Source organism: Notamacropus eugenii, chromosome 3, assembly GCF_028372415.1.
Source record: "Notamacropus eugenii isolate mMacEug1 chromosome 3, mMacEug1.pri_v2, whole genome shotgun sequence".
Classification (NCBI taxonomy): Eukaryota; Metazoa; Chordata; class Mammalia; order Diprotodontia; family Macropodidae; genus Notamacropus; species Notamacropus eugenii.
In genome coordinates, this window is record NC_092874.1 from 56968048 (window position 1) to 56982653 (window position 14606).

At 39.6% G+C, this 14606-nt stretch overlaps 1 pseudogene; it reads right to left on the bottom strand.

The window, feature by feature from the left end:
• Positions 1-1251: 1251 nt before the first annotated feature.
• LOC140531022 (histone H2A.Z pseudogene) lies at positions 1252-14071 on the bottom strand (annotated as a pseudogene).
• Positions 14072-14606: the final 535 nt, after the last annotated feature.

The following is a 14606-nucleotide window of genomic DNA, read 5'->3' on the forward strand; positions in this document are numbered from 1 at the left end:
AGTAAATTTCAGTCACTATCTAAGGTCACAAAGATAATGAGGCAATACTAGGACTCAAACTCAGGTCTTGTGAGTACCAAAGCCAGTGCTCTGCCCACTCTACTTTTCTGCCGTATTACTAGAGAAAGGGAGTAGATGGAAACTTCATTGATATTAAGAGAAAACTCCCATTGTAGAAACTCCTTTTGTCAATGCAAATTATCACTTTCTTTACGCCTTGTAGTCTGAGTTATAGAGAGCACTCAAATACTGAGGGATTTGCCTGGCATCACACAGTCGGTATATATTAGTGGTGGCGCTTGAACCCAGGCCTTGCAACCTCCAAAACTGACTCTCTACTCACTACTCCCTGTTGTCTATTAATGCAAATTACAATGATTTAGTGAGCATATATTTTCTATTTTGGTGCACAGATTCCAAGTTCCTAGCAAGTACTAAAGAGTGATGCGTCAAACTGTACTTTCTCCCTACGTGTGGTATTTTCTCCTAAGCAGTCAATATCAGACCCACTCTAGGATGATTTGTGACCTTGATGACCCTAGAAATTTCAATGGCATGGAAACTTAAGTCAAGAAGACCAAATGGTCTAGCTCTGTGTTATGTCCATTGTTTTACCAAGTACAGGGAAACACCAGACTCCTGTTTGAAAACAAAACAGAAATCATTACTGTTTTAGCAATGAACATTTTTTTCACGTTCTTCAGTTCACATGCATCTCAATGCAACTACAAACCACCCTACAATCTAGGATAGTTTGATTCTAAAGCTATGTTTCTTTTATATCATAAAGCACCACTTAACTCAGAGTAATAACTAAATTAGTGCTTTCCTTGAAATGTTTGTGACTGTGCCTATAATGATAAATGTATTTTTTTTTGTATATGACCGTTATTGAACTTATCTACCAGAGTGGAAATAAAAGTCTGTACAAAGCCAAATGTTTTTTACTATAACTTCTGCATTGCAATTAATATCCAAACAAATTTTTAAAAACAGTAAACTCAATCAAAACCCACTACTTCAAAATTAATAGCTTCTTTGAAGGCACAATAACACTTGAATATGGTTAAGATCTCAACACAAAAATTTAGTTGACTGGAAAGCTAAGTCATTTTCCAAATTAATCAAAATAAAATTACAAAAAGGCAAAATTGTGATTTTCACAGAGATAGAGTCCACTAGAAATCACCAACAATGAACAGTTGTTAAGAGTATTTAGAAACCTAAGATAACATGGAATCCAGGCATCCTTTAAACAGTCTTCTGTTCTCCTTTCTTTCCAATTAGAGATTTATGGATGTATGGAATCACACCATCCCTGGCAATGGTGGCCTTAATCAACTAGTCCAATTCCTCGTCCCCAGGGATGGCGAGCTGCTAGTGGTGAGGGGTGATGCGCTTCACTTTCAAGTCTTTCGATGCATTTCCTGCCAGCTCCAGGACCTCTGCAGTCAGATACTCCAGGATGGCTGCGCTGTACCCAGTGGCTGTGGCACCCACTCGCCCATGGCTCGTTGTCCGCAACTTCAGATGCCCATGAATGCTGCCCATGGCAAACTGCCAGCCAGCCCTCTGGGATCGAGAAACCACCTTTGTCTTGGCCTTTCTGGAGTCCTTCCCAGCCCTCCTGCCATCTATTTTGAGTTGTGTGTGTGAAGCTCTCCCACACACACGCTCATGGCCAAGAGTGGACCAAGAGAACACTCAGGCAGAGATTCCGCCAGCTACTGCTCTGGCGCACCGCGATTCAAACTGCGCTGTCTCCCGCCTTCCCCCGCTCCCTTTATACTGCAGAATCATGATAAATGTATTTTAACGAACTTTGATGCTATAGAAATATGCATGCGGTTTTTTTAAAATTTGTTTTGGGGAGTTTTATGGCCTAAAACTACCATTTCATCAGTTTGTGGTACAACTCGCATGTTATTTAGAGCAGATATTCTTAATTTGGGATCCGCAGATCCCCATGAATGGAATGCAAAGAGCATATAAATGGATGGAAGAAAATGACATTTTTATTTTCATTGACTTAGAATTGAAATTTACTCTTTCAGTGAATTATGAATGTAGGCAACCAAGCTTTTTCTGAGAAGGATCCAATAGGCTTCGTTTGACTGCCAAAGATTAAGAAGCCCTGACTTGGAGTCTTATAGAGTTGCCTGCTGCACTGCAGTATTGAGTAACTTACCCAAGAATCATGCAGCCAAAACCACATAGTCTGAGACAAGCTTGAAGGCAGTTTTTTCCTGATCCACTGCCGTCCTTATCTACTGTACCAGTCGCCTCTGTAGAAGACTTTCAAAAAATGGATTCATCAGTAAACAGAGAAACACAATTTCACATTGAATTTTAATACTTTAATTTTCAAAGAATTTTTTTGATTATCTTTGGTTTTATACTGCTTACATTTCTCAATAAATCCTTTCTTCTCTGAAGCATATCATATTAAAGAATGAAACTGAGGGGAAAAAATATTTCAGCAAAACTACTCAACATATTGAAAGTCTGACATTCTGTGCTGTGCTCTGTTCATGTTGTATTTTATGTAATCAGCTATTAGCAGAAGAGTTGGATGGAGAGCTTGGTTTCATGGAGTGAAGACTTGGGGATAAACTACCGAACTGGATCTGCTTTAGTTTTCTTATTCTATTGCCATTTCATTCTTTTTGCATCCTAACTGCCTTACTTCTAAAGCTAGAATAATATCAATCAGCTACTTATTCCCCAAAGGTTGTGATGATTGATAGGAAGGTTGACAGTAGAAAAGTAGAGGGAGCCATGGGACCTGGGTTTTTGAATCCTGTCCCCACCACTTACTAACAGTGTAACCTGGGGCAAGGCACTTAATATCCCAGGGCCATTAGTTTCTTCATGTATAAGAGCTATTATCCTAAGCAGTCATAAAGAAACCTTGAGTAAAGTATACTGTTCAATGTCATGTCAAGAGTCTGGGAGGTTCAGAGGAGGACCCTCAACTATGTGACGATCTCTGCTCTTCTCCTACTATAACCTTTCCTTCATGCTTAGGGGACAGTAAAGAAGAGGATTTGTTTTTTTTTTATTCTCCTCCCTCCCTTCTTACCCAAGAATCATGCAGCCATGCATGATTCTCTAGGATGGCTGCGCTAGAGTTGCCCAGTATCCTGTAAGACCTGGTCCTCTACAAAGTGAAATGGATTTCTTGAATGACAAACTTCTTGGAGAAAGAAAAAGATGGCTTATGTGGCCCCCATAGGTGTAGGAAATGTGAAAACTGCCTTCAATGCATTAACATTCTAATAAAAGAGATAATATGAATGAGAGCAAGTGATAAAGAGATGTACGTAATGTATATACTTTTATAGGTTTGGTGATTTAATTCAATTCAACAAACATAACATAATACTCGGTAAGGCACTGTGCTAGGCAGGTGTGGGGAATGTAAAGACATTTAAGGAAATCCCCCTTCAGGAAGTAGGGAAATATTATAAGTAATGAATTCAGAGTAGATGGAAAGATTGAAAGCAGGAAGAGTAGGATGCTAATGTTGTAGTCTGGGCATATTGGTGATGATGGCAATGGGAAGCTAAAAGATACTTTGAAGGAAGAATTAACAGGCCTTTGTGGCCAATTAAATAAAGGAGATGAAAAGTAGACTCCCAGATTCTGAGCCTGGGAAACTAGAAGAATTGCTTTGCTACCGGCATTATTTAAAAAGTTGGCAAAACAAGCCTACAGGAACCAAGGACTGGGTGGAGGAGAGGATTGGTGTGAGGTGGGTCGAGTCTGAGATGATGGCAAGATATCCAAACAAATGTTTTAAGAACAATGGGGAAAAACACTAAGTAGGAGCTGGATTCTAATCTGTTATACAAGGTTACTGGGTAACCATGGACAGGTCACTTAATCCAACTGGAGTCATGTCTCAGTTTTCATACCTGTAAACCTCTGAGGTCCCTTCCAGCCCTGAATGTTCTGTCCCACAGGCAGTTCAATATATACCAAATGAAGGTGATAATGAAATAGAGGAGAGGTATGATGTAGTTGCTACTTTGGGGTCCTTTTCTCATTTTATTGGGAAGATAATTTAAGGGACATTTTTCAAGTATTTCCCTATACTTTTCCAAGATGATTCTAGCTTTTTCTTCCCTCAACTATGTAACAGCAGAATATTCTCAGTGGGAGACTGACCATGGAACCTGTCAAGAGGGTCTCATGGACAGGTTCTCAGAGTCAATTAGAGAAGCCTGGTCAAGGTTCTTTAGCATAGGAAATTAGAGGTATAATGTTATTCATGGAAACAATTCATGACTTGTAAATATATCTTAGTCAAGAAATGGCTAGGGATTTTCCTCCTTATTTTTCCCCCAATAAAGTTGCTTTGTCTCTCAACAAGGGGAGCAGTAGATTTAAAAGCAGAGATGAATGTTGTACTGACTCCAATTTGGAAATCAAATGTGGTTATTCCTGTGTTTATTTCTGGTGTGACCTAGCAAGGAATGGGAAGAAGACCAGAGTGTGAATTCATCTAAAGTCATGTATCTTCCCCGGGAGAAGTACATCTTTATAGACAAACTCAAACAAAACTAAACCTCTCAGAAAGATGACTTGTCATCCATTGAAAAAGAGGCCTCTTTTTCAAGTTCCAGAGTCTCCCCAAATAGCTAGCATCACTCCTGGGTTCCCCAGACATAACATTCTACTTGTCAGTCATGAGTCTTAGCATTCATCTAAATCCCTGAATTGATCAGATATTAGAAACCCAGCTCCAGTGAAAGGAGATAAAAAGGTAGACATTATCAACTGATAATTACATAGCCTAGAACATCTCCCTATTTCTTGAATGGTCTCATAAGCATATTTAAGAGAAAGGAGGTCAGAAAATGGAGCACTGAGACAGGAATACCCTTCCAAACTCAGAAGATACGTTGTCTGACTGGGGTTGGAGGTGGAGGGAGACTTGGATTTCATGGGTGTAGGTAGCTGCCAGTGAGGATGCTGCCTCTACCAGGAAAGATCTATGGTGTTGTGAAACCTAGAGCATAGAGCACTGGACCTGGAGTCAACAAGACTCATCTTCTTGTATTCAAATCTGGCCTCACATACTCCATAGCTGCGTGACTCTGGGCATGTCACTTAACTCTGACCTTAGTTTCTTCATCTGTCAAATGAGCTGGAGAAGTAAATGGTAAACCACTCTAGGATCTTTGCCAAGAAAATCCCAAATGGAGTTACAAAGACTCAGACATGACTGAAAAACAGCTGAGCAACAGCTAGGGCACAGAGAGGAGGTTAAGGGATTTGCTCATGATCACACAGGTTTTACGTATCAGAGGTAGGATCTGAACCCAGACCACTCTGAGTCCAAGCTCACTCCTCTGTTATGCTATATTGTCTCTTGCTTTATAGTATAAAGTCTAATTTCTCCTCTTCTCTCTCTGTCTCTGAATCTCTCTCTGTGTCTCTTCTCTCTCTGTGTCTCTGTGTGTGTATGTCTCTGTCTCAAAATATTCAGCTCACATTTAACGATAATAGCCCAGATTTCTAAACCATATTTATGGAGTTTGCCTGTAATTAATTCTTCCTCTATTAGCTCAGCATGGCATAGAGAAGACCCTGGCTTCCTAATAGCTATTTAAACCCTGGCAATTCAAACCACCTGGAAAGACTTGCACGGTGGATGACAGTGACAGATCACATGAGCACAATCTGAGAACCAGACTGGTTAAGTTTGAAGTGGCTAATCAGCAAATTGACCACCTAGTGATAGAATTTGAGGACATGACCATTCTGAGCGACTTTCTACCAAGTTGTCAAGAGGGTGCAATGTGCATGGGGATGGGGGGAGAGTGCCCTTTTCAAGAAATTACAGATCTTTGTCTGCTGAAGTATTTGTAATTTACAAAATCTTTTCTCAGCAAATTCCCCTGTGAGGTAGGTATGTTTGTATGTATCTCAATGGTACTTATCCCATAGTATCTTGACAATTCCATGGATGTAAAGATATAGCATTTCTTTGTTTTGTTTGTTTAAGCAGATGCCAGAATTGAAGGCAGGCCAAGGACATAGGAGTGTCCAAGGTGGAGCTTAGGACCATGTACTTGTTCATATTCAACAGATGCTAAATGATATTTAGCATGAGATCATACCTGTGAAGAGTAGAAGGCTATGCTCTTCCAACTTATTACTTTCTTACTGATAATTGCTTTGAATACAACCATTCTCTTTGGGAAAATATAGGAAGAGGCAAAAGTCACCATACAAAGTAGTCAGTATTTGCCTCAGGGGTGTGTGTATGTGTGTGTGTGTGTGTGTCTGTCTGTCTAAAAAGAGAAGCGCAGAGGTGGTTCCCACATTTTTTTCATATTTTTCGTATTTATAAACATTGATCATTAAGACTACTTAATAAACACCTCTATCTGACTTCTCAATTAAATTCAAAAAGTATTTAAGTGCCTACTATGTGCCATACACTGAGGTTTCAAAGACTAAAAAATGAGCAAACAAAGCAGTATTTTCTCTCAAGCAGCTTTCCTTCTACTGGTAAATAGGACATGGATATAAGTACAAATTAAATATGATGAAATTCAAAGCAATGTCAAAAGGGACAAGAATGGTAACATTTATATACCTCTCTTATATTTACAAAGCATTTTACACACACTATCTTACTTGATCCTCACAACATCCCAAGGAGGTAGGGACTCTTACTACCTCATTTTACAGATGAGGAAACTGAGTCCAAGAGGGTTTCAGTGACTTTGCCCAGGGTCAGAAAACTAGGAAGTGTCAGAGCCAGGATTTGAACTTGAGTGCTCTTGATTCCAATTCCAGTGCTCTACCCACTATCTCACCCAGCTGCCTCAGAACAATTATAACAACTAATATGTGATATATCATCATGTAGAAGAGGTTACCAACGTTGTACCATTGAGGAAGCTCAGAATTCTAAGCTCCATGGGAAGAAGGCACATTCCAGATGTGGATCACTTCTGCAAAGACCACAGAAGTGGGAGACCAAAGGTAGGTGGAGTGAGTAGAAGAGAGTCTACAGAGAAGACTGACATGAAAAAAGATAAGCAAAAGATATAGGAAGCCAAATGTGAAGTGCTTTAAATGCCAAATTTGTCATTGTTCTTTTATCCTAAAGGCAATATTGAGCAGTTATTGGGCAGCTAGATGGCATGATAGAGTGTTGGGCCTAGAGTCAGGAAGACTTGAGTTCAAATTTGGCCTCAGACACTTTACTAATTGTGACCCTGGGCAAGTCATTTAACCCTCTTTGCCTCAGTGCCCTCATCTATAAAAATGAGCTGGAGAAAGAAATGCAAACCACTCTAGGATCTTTGCCAAGAAAATCCCAAATGGGGTCATGGGGAGTCAGACGACTGAAACAACTCAACTACAATAATGATTTTGAGCTACCAAAGATATTTGAGTAGGGGGGACTGACTCGACCAGATCTAGACTTTCGGAATTTCAAGATGGTTTAGAGAGAGGAGGGAAAAGAGGTAGGGAAACTTCACCACCTGACCCATTTGCTTGAGAGTTACTAGTGGAGATTCTAATTTAAATGCAACAATTGTTTGTTGAGCACCAATAATATGCAAAGCGTTGAATGAGACCAAAGGAATCCAAGCAGAAGAATAGAATGGTACATCCTCAGCCTGCTTTCCAAAGATCTTCTCTTAGATTAACTTCCAATTAAAATCACTTCGCATTTATTTTGTGTTGGGATTGGAAGCTCAAATCCGTGTGGACAGTCTCGGGGGGTAAAAGTGGGACTTCTAAATCTTAGAGTCTTACGAGGCCCTCCATGAACAGCGGGGATTCGAGAAGGTCAGACTGAGCTAGCTTGGCTAGCTCGGGTATTTCCGCCTCTCCCCGGGAGATACGTGATGGGTGGAGTCTCCCTGCCCTCGAGGTCGTCCCAGATCTGGGCACACTATTGTTATCTAACAGCATGGTATTTAGATGCAAACTATGCTGCTGGAGAGTTAAGTAGGATTGAGGAAGCCTGAAAGCTCTTAGCACGTAAGGAGCCAAGAGGACAGTAGGCTCCGCTTCTCTTCTCTTCTCTCTCCCCTCCCCCTCTCTCCCCGCTTGTACTTCTACTTCCAATCCCTTAAGATCTTAGCCTCCTTAGGAAATCTCCCCCTCTTCCTCCTAAGGAAGACCTCCCTGCACTTGTAACTAGATCCTGAAATAAAGCTCAACCCTTGTTCGACTCTGGAACGTCCTTTCTCTCATATGAGCATCCGGTTTTGGCCAACCGAAGACCTCGGAGGTGAGGTAAGTAGACTCGGGTAGCCCACACAGGCCTCTAGGCCTGGCAATTTTGCATAAATTTTGCATCTATGTGTATGTATAAACATGGCCCCTGATTGAATGAAAGCTTCTTAAGGACAGAAATTGTTTCATTTTGGGTCATGTATTCCCAGTGCCAAACGTTGAACTTGGCATATGTTAGATCCTTAACAAATCCTTATTAATTCATTGATTGAAAGGATGGCTTGCTTTGTTGTTGCCTTGTGTTGTGTATCCCATCTTATTACATATTCCATGTAGAGAGCTATAAATTCAGCTCAACAAATATTAAACCCTTACTGCGTACAAAGAATGGGGGTACAACCTGAACACTTTTATCTATGAGTTTGAGGACTATTACCTAAGATTTCAATGGTTTAGGGAACTCCCTTCTACCAATACATAATAGACCTTGCCTTGTACCTTTTACTATTAAGAGAGTTCCCTGGGGTTGTGAGGTTTGGTGTTAGTGACTTGCCAGGGTCACGTCAATTAATTGTCTGAGGATGAACTTAAACCAAGGTTTTCCTGACTCAGAAGCTGGCTGGCCCTATCCATTATCCCAACCTGACTCACTGGCCCAGTCATACAAGGATAAAAACCAGACAAGACAAAATAATGTCTGCCCTCTAGAAGAGTATATTCTTCTAAGGGAACTTAATGAGGATACAAATAAGTCTAATATAAGGTTATTTGAGCACAGAAAGAGCATTAACAGGGGATGAAGGAAAGCTTCCTGGAAAGCTGAACTTTACTGCATAGGACCAAATGGTTTATATGAGATTGAAAATGGTAGGAAATTATATAATCTTTAGCTAATAATCAATAACAACCCAATTAATGAATACTTTGTTATGGAAAGGCTTGGTTCCTGACTTAAAAACTGGCTCTCCATTCATGTCAGATTGCAGCACAGAGGTTAGGATATTGGACTTTACATTCATTCTGTATACTGACACAGGACCACTCAGCATGGCACGCCCACATCAGAAAGGGTGCTGTGCCCTATGAGCAAAGTAGAATTGAGATAGCACAAAGTTAATGTAGGATTCACAAATTTGGAGTATCCACCCCAAATATTCACAAGGACTATCTGTGCCCAATCTGTGGAAGGTAGAGCATTCCGAGCTCGTATTGGTCTGATCAGCCACAGTTGGACACACTGAAATTTCAAGGACAACCAACCTATACATAGTATCCCAAAAGTCTCAATGTAGTTTTAAGATTTAATTACAAAGCATTAAACCTCTCTAAGACTTTGGGGACACCATCTCCCTTATACTATATAGCATTTTATGATTTATAAAGCACTTGTCTACTAAAAGTCCAGCAGGGGAAGTTATGCATGCTTTATCATATTTGCTTTACTGTTGAGAACTAGAAAGGTTAAAAGATTTTCCCTCATAACCTCATAGCCTCATAACCAGGAATTCACAGAGCCAAGCTTTGAACCAGAGTCTCCCCACTGTGCTGGGGCCTTTCCCATACTGTGCACTCTTGCAGGCTAGGAGCACACAGTGAAGAGGCCTGCATTTAATACTGTGTCCTCCTTGAGTGATAGCACATGAGAGTGAGGCAGCCATTTTGAAATGGTTATTTGAGTGTGGAGCAATACTGGAGAGCAGCTCTTGGAATTTGTTCAATTTTGAAGTGAATGGCATTCCTAAAGAGCAAGCCTATTTCCTAGTCCCTTAGCATAAATTCCCTCTGAACAAAAGTTCTTATAGTTAATGGGTTGTGTAATAAGGTTGAAATCAGTATTTATATGAAGTAACCAGTGCTACCTGTGAATCAGCTCTCATTCTATTGCTGAATAGGACATGAACATGAATAAATAAAATTATGCACGATGAAATACAAAACAATAGTGAGAGCCAATAATAGCAAATATCTACATGGCACTTTAATGTTTGCAAAACATATATATATCATCTCATTTGAACTTCATAACAACTCTGGGAAGTAAAGATTATTGGTACTCTTGTTTTACAAATTGGGAAACTGAGACTGAGAGGGTAAAGCTTAAAATAATAACTTTGTCCAAGGTCATGTAACTAGAAAGTGACAAGGACAGGATTTGAACTTGAATCCTCTTTATTCCAAGTCCAGTGCTAAAGCCACTATCCTACCTATCTGCCTCACAATATTAATATACGTGTGAAAACAATTAGAGAGAATCTGGAAAGTCCTAATGTAGGAAGAGACCCCTGAGAGAGCTTTGGAGGAAGCTGGGACCCATAAGAAGTCACCAACAGAGAGATACAGCCAAGCCTTTGCCATTGTTGATCACTCTTTCCTCTTTGATACTCTCTTCTCTCTAAGCTTTCAGAACACCCCCTCTCTCCTGGTTCTCCTCCCACCTATCTTACCATTCCTTCTTAATCTCCTTTGTTAGATCCTCATCCAGATCACTCACACTAGCCATAGATGTTATTTTTTTCCTACTAGGCAGTATTTTAATTTTTCCAATTACATATAAAGATAGTTTCCAAACGTATAAAGATAGTTTCCAAATTCATTTTTTTTAAGATTTTGATTTCCAAATTTTTCTTCTTTCTTCCCTTCCTTCTCCCCTCCTTCAATTGTTTCTGTGATTTGTTGTTTGTCCCACTCATTCTTTAGGATTAGATTATCTAGTTTCCAATTAATTTTTAGTCTCTTTCCATGGCCCTTTGTTTCACATACATTTTATTGCATCATGATCTGAAAAGTATGCATTTAACATTTCCGCCTTTCTGCAAATAATTATAACATTTTTAATGCCCCAATACATGGTAAATTTTTGTGTAGTGCCATGTACCACTGAGAAAAAACTATATTCCTTTCTGTCCCCATTCAATTTTCTCCAGAGATCTATCATATCTAATTTTTCTAAAATTCTATTCACCTCCTTAACTTCTTTTTATTTTGTGATTAGATTTATTGAATTCTGAGAGGGGGAGATTGAGGTCCCCCACTTAGTATAGTTTTGTTGTCTATTTCTTCTTGTAACTCACTTAATTTCTCCTCTAAGAATGTGGATGCTATACCACTTGGTGCAAATATGTTTAGTATTTATATTGCTTCATTGCCTATAGTATCTTTTAGCAAGATGTAGTTTCCTTTCTTTTAATTAGATCTATTTTTGCTTTTGCTTTGTCTGAGATCAGGATTACTACACCTGTTTTTTTTTTTACTTCAGCTGAAGAGTACTCCAGTCTTTTTCTTTTACACTGTGTGTATCTCTCATTTCAAATGTATTTCTTGCAAACAACCTATTATAGGATTTCGCTTTTTAATCCACTCTGTGTGCTTCCATTTCATGGGAAAATTCATCCGTTCACAGTTATGATTACTAACTATTATTTCCCTCCATCCTATTCCCCCTTTTTATACTTTTTTTCCTCTCACCCTGTCATGTTTCACCAGTGTTTTGCTTCTGACTACCACTTCTTTCAATCTGCCCTCCCTTCTATTATCCCCCCTTCTATTTCCTCTTTCTCCTTCTACTTCTCTATAAGGTAAGAAAAATTTCTATACCCAACTAAGTGTGTATGTAATTACCTCTTTGAACCAAATCCTATGAGAGTAAGGTTCAAACAATGCTCTTCCCCTTCCTTTTTTCCCCTCTGCTATAACAGGTCTTTTGTTTCTCTTCACCTGATAGAATTTACATTATTCTGCCTCCCCGTTTCCTCTTCTCTCAGTATAATCCCTTTTTTCCACTCTTTAACTTTTTACCTCATCACATCAGTCAACCCACACCCTCTGTTTATGTATACTCCTTCTAACTGCCCTAGTACAGACACAGTTCTTAACAGTTACAAATACCATCTTCACATGTAGCAATATAAACAGTTTAACCTTACTGAATAACATGGTGGATTTTTTGTTTGGGAGGCTCCAAAGAAAAGTCTGGGAGAGAAGAGGTATTAGACTGACTACCAAACTGAAGGTCTACAGAATCATTGTGCTGACCTCATTGTTATATGCTTATGAAACATGGACAGTCTACCAGCACCATACCAGGAAACTGAATCACTTCCATTTGAACTGTCTTAGGAAGATTCAGTGCCTACCAGACACTGAAGTCCTTGCTTGAGCTAAACTGCCAAGTATTCAAACTGTGCTTCAGAGAGCACAACTCTGATGGGCTGGCCACATTGTTTGAATGCAAAATGTATGCTTGCCAAAAAGATTATTTTATGGAGAACTTGCATGGGGCAGGCAATCACATGGCGGCCAGAAGAAATGATACAAGGACACTTTCAAGGTCTCTCTCAAGAACTCTGGATTTGACTGTGCAACATGGAAAACACTGGCACAGGACTGCTCAGCATGGCAGGCCCACATAAGTAAAGGTGCTGTGCTTTTTGAGAAAGCAGAATTGAGACAGCACAAAGTAAATGCAGGATGCACAAATTTCAGATATCTACCCCAAATATTCACATGGACTCTCTGTACCCAACCTGTGGTAGAGTGTTCTGAGCTTGTATTGGTCTGATAAGCCACAGCTGGATACACTGAAATTTCACTTTACAATGGTGATGTCATTTTGGTCCTCTTCAAAGACAGACGACAACCAACCAACTAATTTTTTCCATATACATTTTTGTGATTCTCTTCAGTCTTGTATTTGAAGATCGATTTTTCTATTCACCTCTGGTCTTTTCATCAGGAAAGTTTGAAAGTGCCTTATTTCATTGGACACCCATCTTTTTTCCTGAAAGATTATGCTCAATTTTGCTGGGTAGTTGATTTTTGGTTGTAATCCAAGCTTCTTTGCCTTCTGGAATATTGTATTCCAAGCCCTCCAATCCTTTAATGTAGAATCTGCTAAGGTCTGCTTAATTCTGACTATAACTCCTTGATATCTGAATTGTTTCTTTTTGGATGCTTGCAATATTTTTTCCTTGACCTGATAATTCTGGAATTTGGCTACAGTATTCCTTGAGTTTTCGTTTTCGGATCTTTCTCAGGAGGTGAGTGGTGAATTCTTTCAATAACTATTTTACCCTCTCATTCAAGGACATCAGGATAGTTTTCCTTGATAATTTTTTGAAATATGCTATCCAGGTTCTTTTTTTTTATTGTGGCTTTCAGGTAGTCTAGTAATTCTCTCTCCTGAATCTATTTTTCAGGTCAGTTGTTTTTTCATTGAGGTACTTTACATTTTCTTCTATTTATTCATACTTTTTATTTTGATGGACTGATTCTTGAGCTCTCATAGAGTCATTAACTTCCACTTGACCAATTCTAATTTTTAAGAATTATTTTCTTCAGTTAGCTTTTGTTATCTCCTTTCTCATTTGGCCAATTCTACTTTTTTAAGGAGTTGTTTTCTACAATCAATTTTTGTCCTTCCTTTTCTGGGCTGTTACATAACTGTCATTTCTTTCCCCAATTTTTCTTCTGCCTCTCTCATTTGATTTTTTAAATCCTTGAGCTCTTCCAAGAAAGTTTTTTGGGCTTGAGACCAATTCATATTCCCTTTAGACATTTTGACATTGTTGTCCTCTTCTAAGTTTGGGTTCTATGTTTTGATCTCCCCTGTTGCCCTAGTAGATTTCTATAATCAGGGCTCTTTTCTGTTTTTTTTTAAATCATTTTTAGTCTATTTCATGACTTTCAAAGTTGAGCTCTGCTCCTGGGGCACAGGGAGTACTGTTCCAAGCTTCTTGCCAGGGGCTTGGTAATTGGCTTTCTGTTCCTCACATGCTGGAGGCTTGCTGGCTGCACAGGTATGGACTGGCTTACTCATTCCTGTGGTGCCAGGGTTCCAGGGCTGGCAGTTTGCTTTCTGCATTGGGTGTCTCATAGCTGGCCTGTGGGGCAAGGACCTAAGGGACCTCGCTTACTCATCTGTGCTGTGGCTAAGAGCCTCCCACTGGCTTGCCCAGACCCTGCTTGTGCTATGCTGCACTCCCCTTTTGCCCAATTCAGACAGACCTTTCTTGAAGTCCATCTAAATTATCCTTAGCTGGAAAATTGTTTCATTGCATCTTTTAATGTTGCTCCAGAATCTGTTTAATCTGTTCTGTTGTTCCAGAATATGTTTAGAGGCTTGATTTAACATTCTTTCAGAGGGAAACTGGGAAGAGTTCAGGAAACTTCCTGTCTTCTCTCTGCCGTCTGGGCTATGCCATGTCTCCCCCCACCCCCACTTGTCTCACAGTGTTATGTCATGGGACTCTTCTTTTCTTCCTCCATGCTGCTTCATTTGGTGATCTCATCAGCTCCCATGGATTTAATTACCATCTTTATAGTAATGATTCTCAGATCTACCTTTCCTACCCAAACCTCTCTGCTGACCTCTAATCTCATGTCTCCAACTGCTTTTT